Genomic DNA, 17,354 nt, shown 5'->3' with positions numbered 1-17,354 from the left:
ATGATTCCCTTCAATGCAGGAAGACATCTTATGGGAACTTTGCTTATTTTGAATATGTGGCCCTTCAGCTGAAATGCTCCTCTCGAGCTCTGTTCCTAAATATCTATAGACCACCTAAATACTGTGCAAGCTTTTTTGATGATTTTACCGAGTTGCTGTCTATAGTGTGTATTGACTTTGACCGTCTAGTCATCGTTGGTGATTTTAACATCCATGTTGACAGCCCCCAGGACAGAGGGGCTAAAGAACTGTTTTGTGTTCTTGATAGCTATGGACTGACTCAGCCCACGCACAATAAGGGGCACACTCTGGACTTAATTATCTCAAAAGGTCTGAATATCTCTAAGGTTGTGGTGACTGATGTTGCACTCTATTTCTGTTCACAAAAATGTTCAAAAAGAGGTAACCACAAAGCGATATTTAACTGAAAATGCTAGGGAAATGTTTACTCAGAATTTTTCTTCCACACTTGCCCCTGCTAACATCTCAGTAAATGAGCTAGTAGATCATTTTAATTCAAAAATTAAAAATGTTATAGATGCCATTGCTCCAACTAAGTTAAAGGAAGTGTCTGGCAAGAAAAAATATCTCCATGGACCGTGAAAACAGAAAAAAGAGAATGTCGAAAAGCTGAACGCAGGTGGCGAAAAAGAAATCTCCAGGTTCACTTTGAAATCTATAAAGAGAGACTTAGCCTTTATAATTTGGAATTGAAAAACGCACGACCGTCTTTCTTCTCTGACATCATTACCAACCGGACCCTGAATCTAACTAAAGCTGTCGTCCATAGATAATAATTACTGTAGACGTCCCTGAATAATAAACTATCATGTCAGCTTGTGCTCGGTGATAAACTGGCAACAACAATGCGCCAAAGCTGCCCCTCCTTAAGAGAGATAGCAGCAATACCCAAGGCCGTAGAACTATGCCAAGGGACAGGAGACGGTGAGAAGAGAAAACGATTAACTTTGTCGAAGGTTGAATACCTAAGCAAATTATTCCCTAACAATATATATATATATATATATATATATATATATATATATACACAGAATATATATTTTGGGAGAGATATACACTAGTATTAGACGCAGTCAAAAGTTTGGACAAATCTTCTCATAAGTTTTTTATTTATTTAAATTGGTTCTACATTGTAGATTTATACTGAAGACATCAAAACTATAAAATAACACATGGAATTGTCTAGTAAACAAAAAAGTGTTAAAAAAATCCAGAATATGATTTATATTTTGCTGGCTACTGCAGAATGCTGTGGTAGCCATGCTGGTTCAGTGTGCCTTGAATTCTGAATAAATCACCAACAGTGACACCAGCAAATTTGGACCGATCAGACCAAAGTACAGATTTCCACTGTCTAATATCCAATCCTTGTGTTTCTTGGCCCAAACAATTCTCTTCTTCTTGTTGTTCATCCTCAGTAGTGGATCTTTGCAGCAATTGGACCATGAAGGCCTGATTCACGCAGTCTGCTCTGAACAGTGGATGTTAAGATTGTCTGCTCCTTGAGCTCTGTGATCATTTATGTGGGCTCTAATCTGAGGTGCTTTCATTTGCAGTTTCTGAGGCTGGTAACTCTTGTGTATTTATCCTCTGCAGCAGAGGTAACTCTTGCTCTTCCTGTCCCGGGGGGTTCCTCATGAGAGCCAGTTTCATCATAGCGTTCGTTGGTTTTTGTGACTGCACTTGAGGATACACTCAAAGTTCTTGACATAGTTTTGATGTATTCAGTATTAATCTACAAAGTAGAAACAAATTAAAATCAACAAACCATTGAATGAGAAGGTGTCCAAACTTTTGACTGGTACTGTATACAAAAAACACACATTTTAATATTTAGCAGGTTCCCTCATCTATAATCATTTATACAAGCGCTACTTTAAACATGTACAGCAGTAAAATGCAGCATACAAAATAATCAAGAAACATCATAAATGAAACACTGACAGGGAACATTTTACTGCACTATCATTACTTTTACATAAGAAGGTGCCGTAAAAATGTTGGATAATACTTGCATACTTTTACTTAAATGAGGTTTGAATGCAGGATTTTAATTTGTAACAGAGTATTTTCATTCTATACTGTAGGCGTAGTGTATCTGTGAACGATCCCAAATACAATTCATTGTTTACATTGTGGCTAGTACTAAACCAGAAGAAAAAACCCTTTTAAATGTTTAACTGGAAGTGGAAAGGGGCTGGGCTACATGAGGTGAATTGAGCCAACAAAATTAGACATGTTTTGTGTGTTTCCTGTTCCCTGCAGACGTCCAGCAGCTGGTGGTGGTTAAAGAAGAGCTTCTCCATGACCAACAGGCGTGGGGCACCAGTCTGGACCAGGAGGACCCAGAGCCCCCCCCACACATTAAGCAGGAACAGGAGGAACTCAGGATCAGTCAGGAGGGAGAGCAGCTTCAGGACCAGGAGGAGGCTGATATCACCAAGTCCACTTTCACTCCTGACCCTGTGAAGAGTGAAGATGATAAAGAGAAACCTCAGTCCCCACAGCCTCATCAAAGACGAACTGAACACATGGAAACAGAAGCTGATGGAGATGACTGTCGAGGACCAGAACCAGCCAGGAACTCAGATCCAGAGAGCAGTTTACAACCAAAGACTGAGGGCGACACTGGAGACTCTTCTGAACCTGACACTGGAGACTCTTCTGAACCTGACACTGAAGACAGTGCTGATTGGAAAGAGACCAGAGAACCTGCGTCAGGTTCAAACTCACTGAAAAATAGACATGAATCTGTCAGTGATCAACGACGTAGTGCTGAAAATAACCAATTCGGGTGCTCTGTTTGTACGAAATCTTTTACACAGAAAGGAGATATTAAGAAACACATGAGAATCCACACAGGAGAGAAACCATACAGCTGCTCAGTCTGTAAGAAATCTTTTTTACATAATATACATTTAAAGGCACACATGAGAATCCACACAGGAGAAAAACCATACAGCTGCTCAGTCTGTAAGAGAGCTTTTTCACGTAATATAAATTTAAAGGCACACATGAGAATCCACACAGGGGAGAAACCTCACAGCTGCTCAGTCTGTAAGAAAGCTTTTTCACATAATATAGATTTAAAGGCACACATGAGAATCCACACAGGAGAGAGACCATACAGCTGCTCAGTCTGTAAGAAATCCTTTTCAGAGAGTGGAAGTTTAAGAAAACACATGAGAATCCACACAGGAGAGAAACCATACAGCTGCTCAGTCTGTAAGAACGCTTTTTCACAGAGTGGAAGTTTAAAGACACACATGAGAATCCACACAGGAGAGAAACCATACAGCTGCTCAGTCTGTAAGAAATCCTTTTCAGGGAGTGGAAGTTTAAAAAAACACATGAGAATCCACACAGGAGAGGAAATATAGAGCTGCAATGTTTGTGACAAAAGATTTAAATGGCTTAGTGATTTCAAAAGACACAAGTGTGTTGGTCGTCAGTCCTCACAGCTGAGGATAACAGAGAGGCAGAGCCTCCAATCAGCAGCTCAGCTGAACACATGGCAACAGAAGCTGATGGAGAGGACAATGAATAAGTCTTGAATATGACAGTTCACACGTGAAAAAATCTGTCTGACTGGATTAACATTGTTGCACAACATTCATATAAGACTTAAATGAACTCCATCTTTATCAACATGAGTGGACAATATGTTTAATGTTTTTGTCATACTGATTTTCTGATTTATATGTTAAACACTGACTGTTGATGAACCATTTTATTTTTGGATTGAGGGCTCCCAAGTTTCCATGTAGAGATATAGGATGATTTGATGTATTGTTCTTTATTTCTAAATGTTTTGTATCTTTGCTATCCTGTTAATGAGCTCTGTTTTACATAAATGTACCTTATCTGATTGTTTTTGCTTCTGTAACTGTAGGGGAATACATTTGCCTATTTTGTATCCTGATTACCTAATGCCTTTACATGTTATACGTTACTCCCTAAGCCTGATTTCACGCACCTGCAACCGATTCGCTAATAATCACAAATGTTAATTTATTTGACCCCTTGACTCGACTGTTTCTTGTTTAATAATCGTTACATCTCCTCAGGACCAAGTAATGGACCAGGTAGTCTTAGGGTGTTTCTCAATGTCGAGGACGCTTCCTTGGTTGGACATGTCTTCCGAGTCAGGTCCTTCAGAGGCTAGGCAAGAATCCTTCCTAGCATTCAGAGAATGAAGAATGGAACAGGCTAGCAAGTGTGCAGGTGTGCGCCTTAAATTGAGCGGGATTTGTTTGAAGACTCATTGATTTGCGAAGATCGAAGATTTACTTGAGTAACTGTATTTTGTGAAATGATCATCTCCAGGACAGAACCACTAAACTAACATAAAACGTTCTCCTGTTTGCAGCCTTAACCTGTTAAGCCCCGGGGGGGAAATTGCAACATCTGCAAGAAACAGTGTCTGAGGGCTTCTTAACATTTAAAAACCTATTAATGTGTCATACCCACTTAACGGGAAGAAACTCAGCTATCAGACAATATTAACAATTTTTAGCAAAACGAAACATAAGGGTAATAACAAAGGCTCTGAATTAGCCCTGAGCGAAAAAATGCTAACACACTTAGCACAGAACTCACGTGAAAATACCCTTATTACTTATCGTATCTGCACAAACAAGATATCGATTAGCAAGCTGAGATTGCACAGATTCGACAGGTATTGGTATCATTACTGACCGATCCGAACTCTCAACATGAGAAGCTAACAAAGACATCACACCATGTAGCATTAGTTAGTCAACAAGGCGATATGTCTTACCTTTGTTGTTTTCTGATCAAAAGTTGTCTTCAATGGCATTAAAACGAAAAACAGCTACTGAAGGTTAATCCAATGTGTCTGTCACTTTGAAATGATTTCTGATAATCCATCAGCAATAAAACTAGTTTTCAGATTTCAGAGTGTAAGATAGGTTTCGCTTTGGGCAAACTGCGTGCGCATAGCTCTCATTTCTCAATGGTAATGACAATTAAGACTATTAAAAAGTATTAAAAGGCATTTTCCAAGGTATTACATTTTGTAGCTTGTTTTCAATAAGTATATGAATTGTCCAAAAGAGGTTGTATTCTAAAGTTTGCCTGAATGTAATCATTGCGTAGGTGTGTAGTGTGATTCTTTGTAGTTTATTTATGGCATCCCGTTGGATTTGACGTCATCTGAACAGGACATCGCACGCTCACTGACTGCTGCTTGATAGCGCGCGAAGGTCCGTTTACGCCGGTTGTTAAACAACATCGTTATGGGGAAATGCACATTTGCGTCCAAATGGTTGGAAGATAAGGAGGAAGGACAATCAATACTGTATATAGTAAATGTGAGGGAAATTGTGTCGCCAATGTAACCAGTTAGAACTCGAAGTGGCGATGAGGTCTTAAAATGTATGAAAAGGGTCTTAAAAAAGGTATTCAATTTGACTTCAGGATTCCTGCATATACCCTGTTATAGAGCCTTCAGGTTCTGAAAATTATCAGCGATAGAGCTAGAAAAAAACCCTGAATAGAGCTAGAAGATAGCCAGTATGAAACCAAGAAAGAACCAGTAGAAAGACAGGAAGGAGCCAAAATAGTTTATATTTTTTGTCTTTTAATATTCAAGCTCCTCTCTTAAGATATTAGAACTTCCTATCTCAACATGTATCCTTTTATTCCAATTAACAAAACCTTACATTTTTGCTGCCAATTATTGAGATTTTTTCACAGCTTTTATCTTAAAATATTTAGACTTTTTTCTTTACATATAGATTACATAGGATGAAAAGCACGATCCACACTGCTGGAATCTGCCCAAATCTGCTCAAAATGCATGCAAACATCTCGCTTTATCCATACTCCTGCAGTTTTATTGTTCTGGATTCATAGTGAAGTGTATTAGATGTTCTGCACTGTTATTGTTATGTATTTAATATAAAGTCAAATACCCATTAAAAAAGTCAGAAAAGAAAAGGGACTCACTTAAGGAAAAAGGTTCTGAACCAGTGAGAATTCTTCATTTGCACATAAACATGATAACATATTTAAAGTTGTGACCAGATGGTATCGCCCGCTGCACATTTAACGCTTTCCATTTTCTTTTCTTTTTTCGCCTTTTATACCACACTGCAAGTCTGACATTTTTTAATGAGACGACTGGAAGTTAGACTGCAGTTTTAAACAATTATAAACACAGCTCAAGTCTTTCACAGCCAGAAATATTTCTCTGTGTCACCTTGTCTATTATTTGCCTCTTTCTTTTCACAGCCAGAAATATTCAAGCAGAAAAATCAGTGCCTGTTAAATCAAAGGGAAAGCAATCATCTAAGACAACATTTTTGAAGCGGATAAGATCAACTCAGCGTACAAGACTCATCAATCCTGTGATTTTTGGTCATAATCCAGGCTCTTTGTTCACATAGAGAAGGATATTACAGTGTTTGAGGGCCTATGTCGGTTAACCTGTTCCACTCTGAGCCTGTTTTTCAGGTCTCAGGCTCGAAAATGACATTCCCAGAACAAATGACCATATCTTCCCTTCTAAAAGGGTTAAATTAATAATCTTTTCTCAAAGTAATGATAAACCTGTGAGTTGGATGTAGAAGTGTCAGAATCAATATAAATGTTTTTTATTTTAAAGAAAATTCAGATTTTACATAGTAAAAAACTGTAAATTATAGTGTCCGTCCAAAAATTATTTTTTACAGATAGTGAAAACTACCCTTGGATGATGGGTTAGTAGACTAAAAGCTTTAGGAATCCAAAGTACAACATATAATAAGTACCCTGTATCAAGATTGATGCAAAACAAGTGAAATCTGACCTTTTTAGAGAGATTTAGCCAAAAACTGGGCCATCTGGGGTCATATGGGTGGATTTGACCTATCTCTGGCCCCCCTTGCTCGATCTGGTTGGTTGACATACCCTTGTGACCGTTAGAGCCAATAGAATCGAAGGAGGAGGCTCCCACCCAGACAGGTTGTAAAGAAAAAATGTTGCCGCTTCGCGTGTGGAAAGCGAAACTAAACTGGAGGAATGTCTCCTTCTGGAGTTTGGAAACTAAAACGCAGTTGTATTGCTTATGGATTATCAGAAATAATTTCAAAGAAGGCACAGACACATAGGATGAACCTATGGATTAACTGCAGCATCGTTTTTTTATCGTTTTAATGCCATTGAAGACCACTTTTGACCAAGGTGAGCCATATTTACATGTTTAGCTTCTTTGCTCCACATGTGATGATGTACGCTTTCGTTGATAGCGTCGCGAATGTTTATCACTGAGTGTTGAGGTGGGCACCGTTAGATTCAGTGTCTCCAGGACACCAAAAAAGAGTCTTTGGTTGTGCATCTAGGATAAGTAATAAGGGAGTTATGAGTGAGTTTAAGTGCCTTAGTAGGTCCCGTTTTTTCGATCGAGGCTAATCCAGAGGCTGAGTGCTAGCATTGTGGGGTTTTTTTGAAAAAAAAAATTAAAAAGATCAGTTAGCTGAGTTTCTTCCCGTTACATGGATATAACACATTCATAGTTTTATTCAATATTAAGATTCCTTAGACGTTGTTTCCTGCAAATGACGCGTTTATCCGCCCGGTACCGGGGGGAAGGCGTGAAACAGGTTAAAAGCCAGCGGAAGGGTGTATTAGTCTGGGAAATAACTCATAATAAAGTTGTAAATAAACAAGAAAGAAACTGTGATACCTTTAAAAAAAGAAGTGTTTGAAGCTTGTTCTCCCCCAGCTCTCCTACGTGATGTCCGGCTGGCATTACTTCGTCTGCCCGTCGGAGTTCGACTCCAAACGGTTCCAGGTGGACTGCGAGCCGTCGGAGCTTTTCCAGCTGCAGGACTACGCCCTGCCTTCCGTCCTGGAGTCCTTCACCGGATGGGTAAGACTCTCCTGACCTTCTTCTGTCCTTCCCGTTTTCTGGCATCACAAGTCACATAAACATTCATGTAACTATGAAACAATAAAATCACTATATTGCAAATCCAGTAAGCCAAAAAACAAGAGGGATCCGTAATATTTGTAGAATAATGTATTTGTGTAGCAACCTTTCAAACACTTTGGAAGTGGACAATGCCAAACCGATATAATACATCATGTCTGTAAAGGTATAGAAAAATATAGACGGTTTATTCTTAACAGGTCAAACATTACATATTTCAAACTCAAAGCTTATGACATTTATGTCAGGACCTAGCCTGTAGTTTCAGCTAGTTGTAATTGTGTCAGCTATGTTATTTAGTTTTAATCCTGTTTTACTCATTAAGTAAAGTTAAAATATATCTAAATGTTGTTTCTAGAGTACACATTAACAGAACCGAAGTCCCATTTAATACCAGGTTTTTATCATATGTTTCAACCTCATCATATTTTTCTCAGCCAGGTTTGATTTTGATACTAAAAGCCTGGGGATGCAAGTCCTATTTTAGCCAAAGCACTAGTAACTAGTTTAGTTTGATTGAGCTGCTGGTCTCTGTTTCTGGGACTCGGGCGGATGGCCCGGGGGCAAGGCAGAAGCCGAGAAGGGGGACTTGGGAGGACGGCCCGGGGGAACGGCATAGGTCAAGGAGGTGGTCTCGGGTGGGGAAACTCAGGGGGCCAAAGACAGGGGTGAAGGCCTCAACGGGGTAACTTAGGGGGCCGGGCTCGAGGGTGAAGGCCACGGCTGGGGAACTCAGGGGGCCGGGCTCGAGGGCGAAGGCAGCGGCTGGGAAACTCAGGACTCAGGACGGGCAGGAAGGCGGCGACGGGACAGCTCCGGAGGACGGGCAGGAAGGCGGCGACAGGACAGCTCCGGAGGACGGGCAGGAAGGCGGCAACAGGACAGCTCCGGAGGACGACTTACGCCGCAATGGGACCCCTCCGGTGTCAGCTGGATCGCCAGAGCAGGAGTACTGGGATAGGGAGCAGGAGCTGGAGGGACCCCCGGCGGGACAGGTGTAGACAGGACCCCGGACGGAACATGGGCTGGTGTCAGCGGGACCCCCAACGGAACAGGACACGGAGTTGGCGGGACAGGTGTCGGTGGGACCCCCAACGGAACAGGACACAGAGTTGGCAGGACCCCCAACGGAACAGGTGTCGGCGGGACCCCCAACGGAACAGGACACGGTGTTGGCAGGACCCCCAACGGAACAGGTGTCGGCGGGACCCCGAACAGGACAGGACATGGTGTTGGCGGGACCCCCGGCGGAACAGGTATCGGTGGGGCACCCAACGGAACAGGACATGGAGTTGGCAGGAACCCCAGCGGAGCAGGTGTCAGCGGGACCCCCAACAGGACAGGACATGGTGTTGGCAGGAACCTCGTTAGAACAGGTTTCGACGGGACCTCCAACATGACAGGACATGATGTCGACAGGACCCCCGGCGGAGAAGGGACTTGAGTCGGCGGGACCACAAACAGGAAACGGGGAGCTGGAGTGTGCCGGAACGCCGACAGGACACGAGGGGCTGGAGTAGGCCGGAACGCTGACAGGACACAAGGGGCTGGAGTAGGCCGGGGAGCCGGAACTGGAGCCGGAACGGGAGTCGGAACCATGGCTGCGTGGGCCGGAACGGGAGCCGGAACCAAAATGCTATGTAGTCAAGCACCAGCACTTTTCATAAATGAACTCAAAGCAGATAAAGCACGTGGTTCCAGCTCTAACCCTCAGAAAAGGAGCCATCACATTTAACATGTTCATAATAGTATATACCAAATAGTATATATCAAATTAAATTAATAATGTGTGAGCGAGAAACACATCAGAGAAAAAAGAATAACGACAAAAAACGTCAGCTTTTTTTCATTCCACGTCATTTGGTCTGGGAGTCCAGTGTTTGTGAGTTACTGTACTGTTACACATTTCCGTTATAGACGACTTGTATTAACACTGTTCGTCAGATAGACATTTCTACCTGCATATCCTCTATATACCTATTAATGTGTGTTTTTCAGTTTTAATGCACTGCTCTCAACACTCACTGTACTGTATTGTTTACCCCCCCCCCCCCCCTCCTCCTCCACAGATTTTAAGTTTCTCTGTCGTGATTGTTTATATTTATACATAGATGTTTTTTTTATATTTGTTCTATTATATGTAAATATCGTGTCTGTTTTACCACATGTTTTGTAAGGTGGTGGGATTGTTGCATCTGTCTGTTACATTAGTAGAAACAATAATGGTTTCTAAGTTCCCAGCTCTTTCTAACCAGGATCGAGTTGGCGTCTCGTCGCTACGGGCCGTTTCTCAATCGCGAGGATATTGGCTTCCAAGCCAATATTTCAACCTAAGGTGGTGGGATTGTTGCATCTGTTTGTTACATTAGTAGAAACAATAATGGTTTCTAAACTGCCAATATCTGCTTCTTTATGTTGTAATGTTAGCAGCTTCAGGGCAGAAATACAGATTATGTACAGAATATGTTTATCACTGGTGGACTTGTGTGTGTGACGGCAGCTGTGCCAGATGTGACCTGATTGCCAATTCAAGAGGTTTTACAGAAAGGACCCTTTGATTTTTATATCAGTGGCAAATGTTCGCTTCATTTGGTGGTTCGAATATAAAAGATTCTCTAATGTTGAGTTCATTTTGTTTTGTTTTCTTTAGGGGAAGCACCCCAGGTAAAAAGGGGGAACAAATTGGAATTTCTTGCGCCTTTTTATTGTGCTAAATCAATAGCCTCACTGGCATTTAGCCCTTTGAAGTTTAAATTAGGCGTAACTAACTAAAGAGCAACTGATGTACAACATATTTTCTTGCATTTTAGAAATGTCCGCATAACTTTATGTTGATATTTATAAAGAAAGGTAAAGCAGTTTTGGCTTGTGCTTCAAACTTCCAAAAAGGCCAAAAACGGGTACAAAGTAATATTGCTAAGTACATCAACAAATGTTCACATCTTTCTGGGTTATTTTTGGAACAAACATCTGTATTCAGTGTACGTGGGTCCAACTCTGGTTGGATAAAGATAAAGGCTCTTATATGTCACCATAATCATCCAATCACATCAGGTTGTCCATCATGTCTCTTCAGATTCATCCTTTCGTTTCCATCCAATCAGAAAATATATAATTTATCCTCGTCAGTGAAAGCCAAATTAAGTAACTTACGTGTAAATGTAACTATAAAAATGCTGTGTTTATTTGTAAAGGACAACACAGCAATATGAACAATCATACAGCAGTCAGTGTAGCAGAAATGTGAATTTAAGTATCTAAATGCTATTCTTAAAAAAAACAGCTTACGTTTGTGCTATTATCTGTGACTGCTTCACGTAATCATTTTGGAAATAATTTGCCATTTTAAATATCCATTTTATTGGGTTCTGTCCTCAGAAAAAGCTGTATATTTTTAAGCAATTTACTCACTTTTTTGTAACACAACATTTGCTTCATTATGGCAATTCATTTCTAAAAGACATAATGAATGTATAGACTCTTAATTTTTCCCCCTTTTCGACTGTCACTCCATCATTACATTACATCAGTGGCGGCCGGTCCATAGGGGCGCTAGGGGCGCCGCCCCACCTCTTCCCATATTGAAAAAAAAAAAAATAATAATAATTAAAATTAAAATTAAAAAAAAAATATATGTTTAAAAAAATATATATGTTTTTATTTTTATTTTTAATGAACAAGGTAAATATTATATAATTGGTATCAGTAAAATGTATAATCTACAATAAAATCTCGTTTAAAATTGTGTTACGATGTCTAAAGTTACTGATAAGTCACATGTTTCCTGCCTGGACTTGCCCATGCACCTTCTCTCGTCTGGGCGCTAAGAGAGGAGCCTTCAACCAGTGCAGCAGCAGCCACCAGCAGCTGACTGTTGCTATCTGTAACGTGTAAACTATGCCGCGAAAATATAATTTCAGCCAATCAGCGTCGTCAAAGATGACGGTCACCGGGCGCCAATGTCAGCGCCCAGTGCAGTCTGTGAGTAGTTTGGACAGTGACTCGTATCCGGTTGACGCAGTAGTTGATGAGGATGGCTTCGTGTGCAGGTGGAGTCTCCGGACCTCGGTCCCCGGCTAATTCTGTTCAAGAGCTAATCTCCAATCCTTTCGAAAGGAGAAGTTTGGCAGATAAATTGTTGCTTAAAGACCTTGCACCGGACCAACCCGATTTGAATATATCGCAGCAATCTCGTGAAAAAGACAACATTTATACACGAGGCTTCACAAGTAGCTGGTACACAAGAAAGGCTTGGCTAGCTGGATGCAAACAGGTAAATGCTGTCTTTTGTTTCCCATGCTTGGATATCACTTTATATGTAGAGAGGAGGTTTCCCATGGTTGTTAGAAGTTTATTAATAAGTGGGCATTTATCACAGAAGTGATTGTTCTGTCTCCACGTTTGTTGCATTGTCTGTGATGTATTTTCCAACGGTTATAGCTCCTGTTCTGTCCCAGCAACACTACACGGTTTGCAGCTCCACCACATTTTTGGTTTATCTTCGGTGTCGCTTAAAATCTGCTTCCCATCGGACTAAAACCTCCACGTAATCTGAAGACAGATACTTGAAGTTATTTAAACCTTTTGCAAACTTTATGTTCTTTCGTGCTCTAGCCTTGCCAGTTACATTGTACATAACACATATATTATCATTATGCTAACTGGTTGTTCGTGTTAGACGATGTAGCTTTTTCATTTCTGAGTTATTGCTATATGTAAATAAGCCTGTTTGTAAATAATCCTCAGAGAAACAAAGAAAAAACACAATTTATGACATTTTGTGCTGTGGTTATTTTTTTTAAATTGCATTTATTCACAGTTCAGTTTGAAATGCTGTAGTGACTTGTATTGAACCACTTAAATATTTATAATTAATGCTACTGAAAAGATGCTATTAATTTTATATCTCACATGCAGTTCACTGTAAAGCTACTTGGTGAAGGTGTTGGTTCATAAAACATGAACAGTTTTAAGAAAGAAAAAAACAGACCAGTTCTGAGAACACAAATTCCTGGTAAAGTAGTAGATGTTCAGGTTGATAAATAATATTTTCCACACTGAAGATTATGGAGGTATTGATCAGTCTTCTCATATTTTTAAGCCTCGATTTCTCCTTTCCCCCCCCCTCTAACATCACCAGAAGTCATCATTTAAGGGGTCATTTCTCGAAAAAAATGTTCGGGGGGAAACCCCCCGGACCCCCCGGGTAGGTCACTTACGGTACGTCAAGAGCCCCACCAAAAAAAAAGACCACCAGCCGCCACTGCATTACATGTTACTTGTTAGACGCTTTTATCCAAAGCAACTTACATACTCAATACTGTGACCACAGGAGCAATTTGGGGTGAAGTGTCTTGCCCAGGGACACAACGACATGATGACTGCAGTGGGGTTTGAACCTGTGACCCCCTGATCCCAACACCAAGGCTCTATCCACTGCGGAACACGCCTCCCCATCATTTCATTAACTTTTCTTAACTTCTTAAAGTATTTATTTATTTACTGTGAGAAAACCTTTTCAAAGTGACTATATTGTACATTTAAGAAGATGTTTAGAAACGGTGTTTTTCAGTATTTTTGTTTAGAGGAATATTTAAATGATTGCCATATAGGAGAGAGTATGGAGATAGCAGCAAAGTATTTTTCTGTCTTTTTTTCTTGCTGTGACTTCAGTGCAGTTGGGTGTTTTTTTGGCTGTTCCACTGTAACTGTAATTAAAGCATTGTCTCTAGAAATGATGTGTTTAGGACTGGTGTCTCAGCATTTATAGATAAGTTCTATTTCTATTTTTAAGGTCATTTCCCTGCAGCTCTGTACTGCCATTTCTCTCTCTGGTGTCACAACTGTCCACTAGAGAGCGCTGCAGCTCCTGAGATTTAACACTGATGCTGCAGAAAGCTTTCTTGCTGATGTTGAATACATTCCAGTAAGTTCAAAAATATTATTAATGCCACTATTCAAAGAAGATTTGTTTGTTTTATGGCACCCGTTATGCCATTTTAAATCAACACAGTGCCCTCTTCTTAAGGATTGAACGTCCCACATGCTGTTTCCCTTTGTGGACATTTTATGTTGTGCTTATCTTAAGAAGCTGTTTGATTTCAGTATATTATTCTTAAAACTGTGCAACGGTTTTTGTTGAATTTTTTTCTGGATAAAATAACTTGTACTCTTTGATGCTGAATTGTGCTTTGCCTTAGTTTCAAGAAAATTAAAGGTATAAAAAAAAAAAAAAGTGTATGTGACGGGCTTCTTCCCTCTTAGTCTTCTTCCCCATTTATTAATAGATATCACGCCCACTTCATGACACCTACTGAACAATTTCATAACAGCTGTTTATATCCTAAAGCAGTGGTGGTGGATAGTAACTGAGTACATTTACTACAGTTACTGAACAATTTTTAGGTAATTTACTTGAGTATTTACTTTTCCTGCTACTTTATACTTACAAAATATATTCAAATAATTGTTCATGTATTAGAGCTTTATTGGCCCCTATGATAAATGTACAAGCTACCCTGCAGTATATAAAGGTAAAGTTGTTTCCTATTTATCAGAGGCAACATTTGAGCATTAATGGATTAAGATATATAATTTTAAAATATAACATATATTTTCTGAATATCATTTTTTATTCACGCAAGTGAGGGACGCAAGGATTCCATTTAATCGACCTGAGGCTGCGTCTCACTTCGGTTAAATGGATTCCTTGCGTACCTCACTTGCGTCGTTTCCCTGCGACTAGTCCCTCCCACCAGGGAAGCATGGAGAGACGCAAGAGCCTCGGTTGCATTCGAATAGTCCATTTAGCTTAGGAACCTTCCTAACGGAGTGAAATGACCCGGAAGTCCCTCAGTGGCAGCCATGATAAGTGCCGTTCGAATTCTCTAAAATGAAAGGAAAGGAGGTTTCAAACTTCCTTTATAACCTCCTTTAGCTTAGGAACCACTGGACCTACCTAACCGACAGGAGAGGAGAAAATGCTGCCCCACAATGCCTTGCGGCCGCGGCATTTAACACGAGGGAATGTCCGGTCGTTCACGGAAACAATCGATTATGAACGAGAAATGATATCATGAAAGTTACGGTTCAAAACGTATGTGGTAAGTTGCCAAAGTGCTTTGTTTTGAACGTTCATCAGTATTATAATCAAAAAGAGAAATGTGAACGTTAGTTTTGACTGAAATGATCAAATAAAGTCAACATTTTACAGTCTTTACTAAGCTGTGTGGGGTTTGTTCAACTTTTAAAAAGATGTTTGAATGGTGATATACACAGTGATAGATGTTAAGGACTAACGTTTATAATAAATACATTTGTATTGATTTTAAGATCTTTTCATAGTTCACACAATCATACGTATTGGGATCATTTGTATTAATGTGGACCGGAGGGAGAGGGTGACGAGCATAAGTTTCACTTTCCTTTTTTATTTCAATTCCAACTTTGGTCATGAAGAATATGTTTCTCTGTTGTCCCCGTTCATAAAGCATAAAACAACAGCATCAGAGCACGGTGCAGAGTTTACAGTAGTCCCTCGTTCTTATTAAACATCCCTGTTGTAGTCCGCTGTATAGAAAACTGTAGTTTCCATAGTTTCCCCACCGCAGCAGGCGCACATTTATGACCTCCGCTGGCGCATCATAAACACGTCGGATAGTGAAATTGCAGTCGGATTCTCTAAAGTACCGCAGTCTCTTCTCCTAAGTCCTTTTGAATTCTCCTATCCACTATCCCTTAACCCCATGACGTTTCACTCCGAGGTCAAGGAATAGACGATAGGGTTAGAACTTAGGAGCTGTTTTTTTGGAGTATTCGAACGCAACCACGGTCTCAATACCCCTCCTCGACTCCTCCTTTCCCTCACTCGCGTCCCTTCCTTGCGTCTTAGCTCCGCCTCCGTAAGATGCGAGCGAGAGACACGAGGAGGTGACGCGAGGACAGAGGAGTCCTCAGGTATTAATTGGGATGTCCTCGTTCACTCAAACGTCACTCTTAAACGACGTCTGTTAATGATGATATGTGCACAGCTGTATCCCCTCTCATCGGGCTTAACTGAATAACCCCTTAGAACCGGCCCATTTGTTGTTAAATATGTATTTAAATGATGAATCTTTCTCTTGTTAGTCAAGGAATTCAATGTATGATGGTTGGTCCTGCTTTTGTGTTCCGTTTTGGTGTAAAATGTACATTTCAATAAAATTATAATTATAATAATGTGAAAGCCTTTACTCTGAACATGTGTGTCCTGTAGATCCCCACATTCACCACAAACCCACATTCAGGACTGTGCATTTTAAATAATTTAACTACTCAATATTTTAACACAAAACAAAACAAATAATTGTTATTTATCAAGATCTAGCCATTTATGAAATAGCTTTCTTAATAGCTATGTTTTAGTGACGTTCAAGATCATTAAACATGACTTAAATTGTTAGTATAACCTTAAGAAATGAATTGCACATAATAATTCCCACGGAGCTGTGAGCACTTATACATTTATGGGACGCTTTTCCACTCATTCTTCCAGTTCTCCGTTTTCCTCTCTTGAAATCGACCAGCTGTGAAGGTGGGGGCGGGGCTTTTATACGCGAGTAGTGAAAACACTTCCGCGTAGTCTGCTCTCGTGTATCCTCCCTTTCGTCTCCTCCCGCACCCCTCCTCCCTCACCCCTCCTCCGTGTGCATTTCAGCTATAGAGTGGCGAAGTCCCTCCCCTTCCGGTTGAGCCCCATGGGACCTTATTTCGGAAAAGTTATGCATTGAAGTCAATGGAGAGAGAAAGATTATCTTTCGATCCCGTTTGAATTGTGCCACGAATTACACATATGATGTTTGTCAATTTAAAAGATAATTTTGCAAGTCAAAAAAATTAAAATGTGTCGTAAAACTGTGAAGTAACACATTTGTTTGTGTGAAAGGCTCAATGAACTACATCTCTGGTCAACCACACACGTCACCAAGATGGCCGTCACTACTGTCTTGTCAACAAACGATTGACTATCACCACAATGAAACACGTCCTGAAGAATGTCATGCAAAGCCTGCCTTCCTTTGATTCTCTCTGAACTGCCTGGTCGTTTTAATGTTTAATGTCAACCATTTGTGCAGATAGCATGAAGTAGAAAAGATCGCCGATGCTAACGTTAGCGTTAGCATTTCTCCCCCGGAATTAAATGGTGTATTATAGAATGATCACACCGGTGACAGTACTATTCAAAGGGTTCACGAAATATGACTACTACTCTTACTGTTTAACATTTTGGGTTACTTAATGTTACTTCATGTTAAGGCTAATAAAAATGACAAGGCTGTAATGCTAACTAACGTGCTAGCTACTAGCTAGGTAGCGAACTTGATCAAGCCACTCCTGGTCGTTTCATCAGACGGGAAGCAAA

At 40.4% G+C, this 17,354-nt stretch overlaps 1 pseudogene; it reads left to right on the top strand.

Annotated features, from left to right (window-relative positions):
• The first annotated feature begins 925 nt into the window (after positions 1-925).
• Positions 926-4,040, top strand: LOC117496785 (annotated as a pseudogene).
• The last annotated feature ends 13,314 nt before the right edge of the window (positions 4,041-17,354 follow it).

The sequence above is a fragment of the Trematomus bernacchii genome, unplaced genomic scaffold (genome assembly GCF_902827165.1).
Source record: "Trematomus bernacchii unplaced genomic scaffold, fTreBer1.1, whole genome shotgun sequence".
In the NCBI taxonomy this organism is placed as follows: Eukaryota; Metazoa; Chordata; class Actinopteri; order Perciformes; family Nototheniidae; genus Trematomus; species Trematomus bernacchii.
This window is presented reverse-complemented; position numbering and strand designations above follow the sequence as displayed.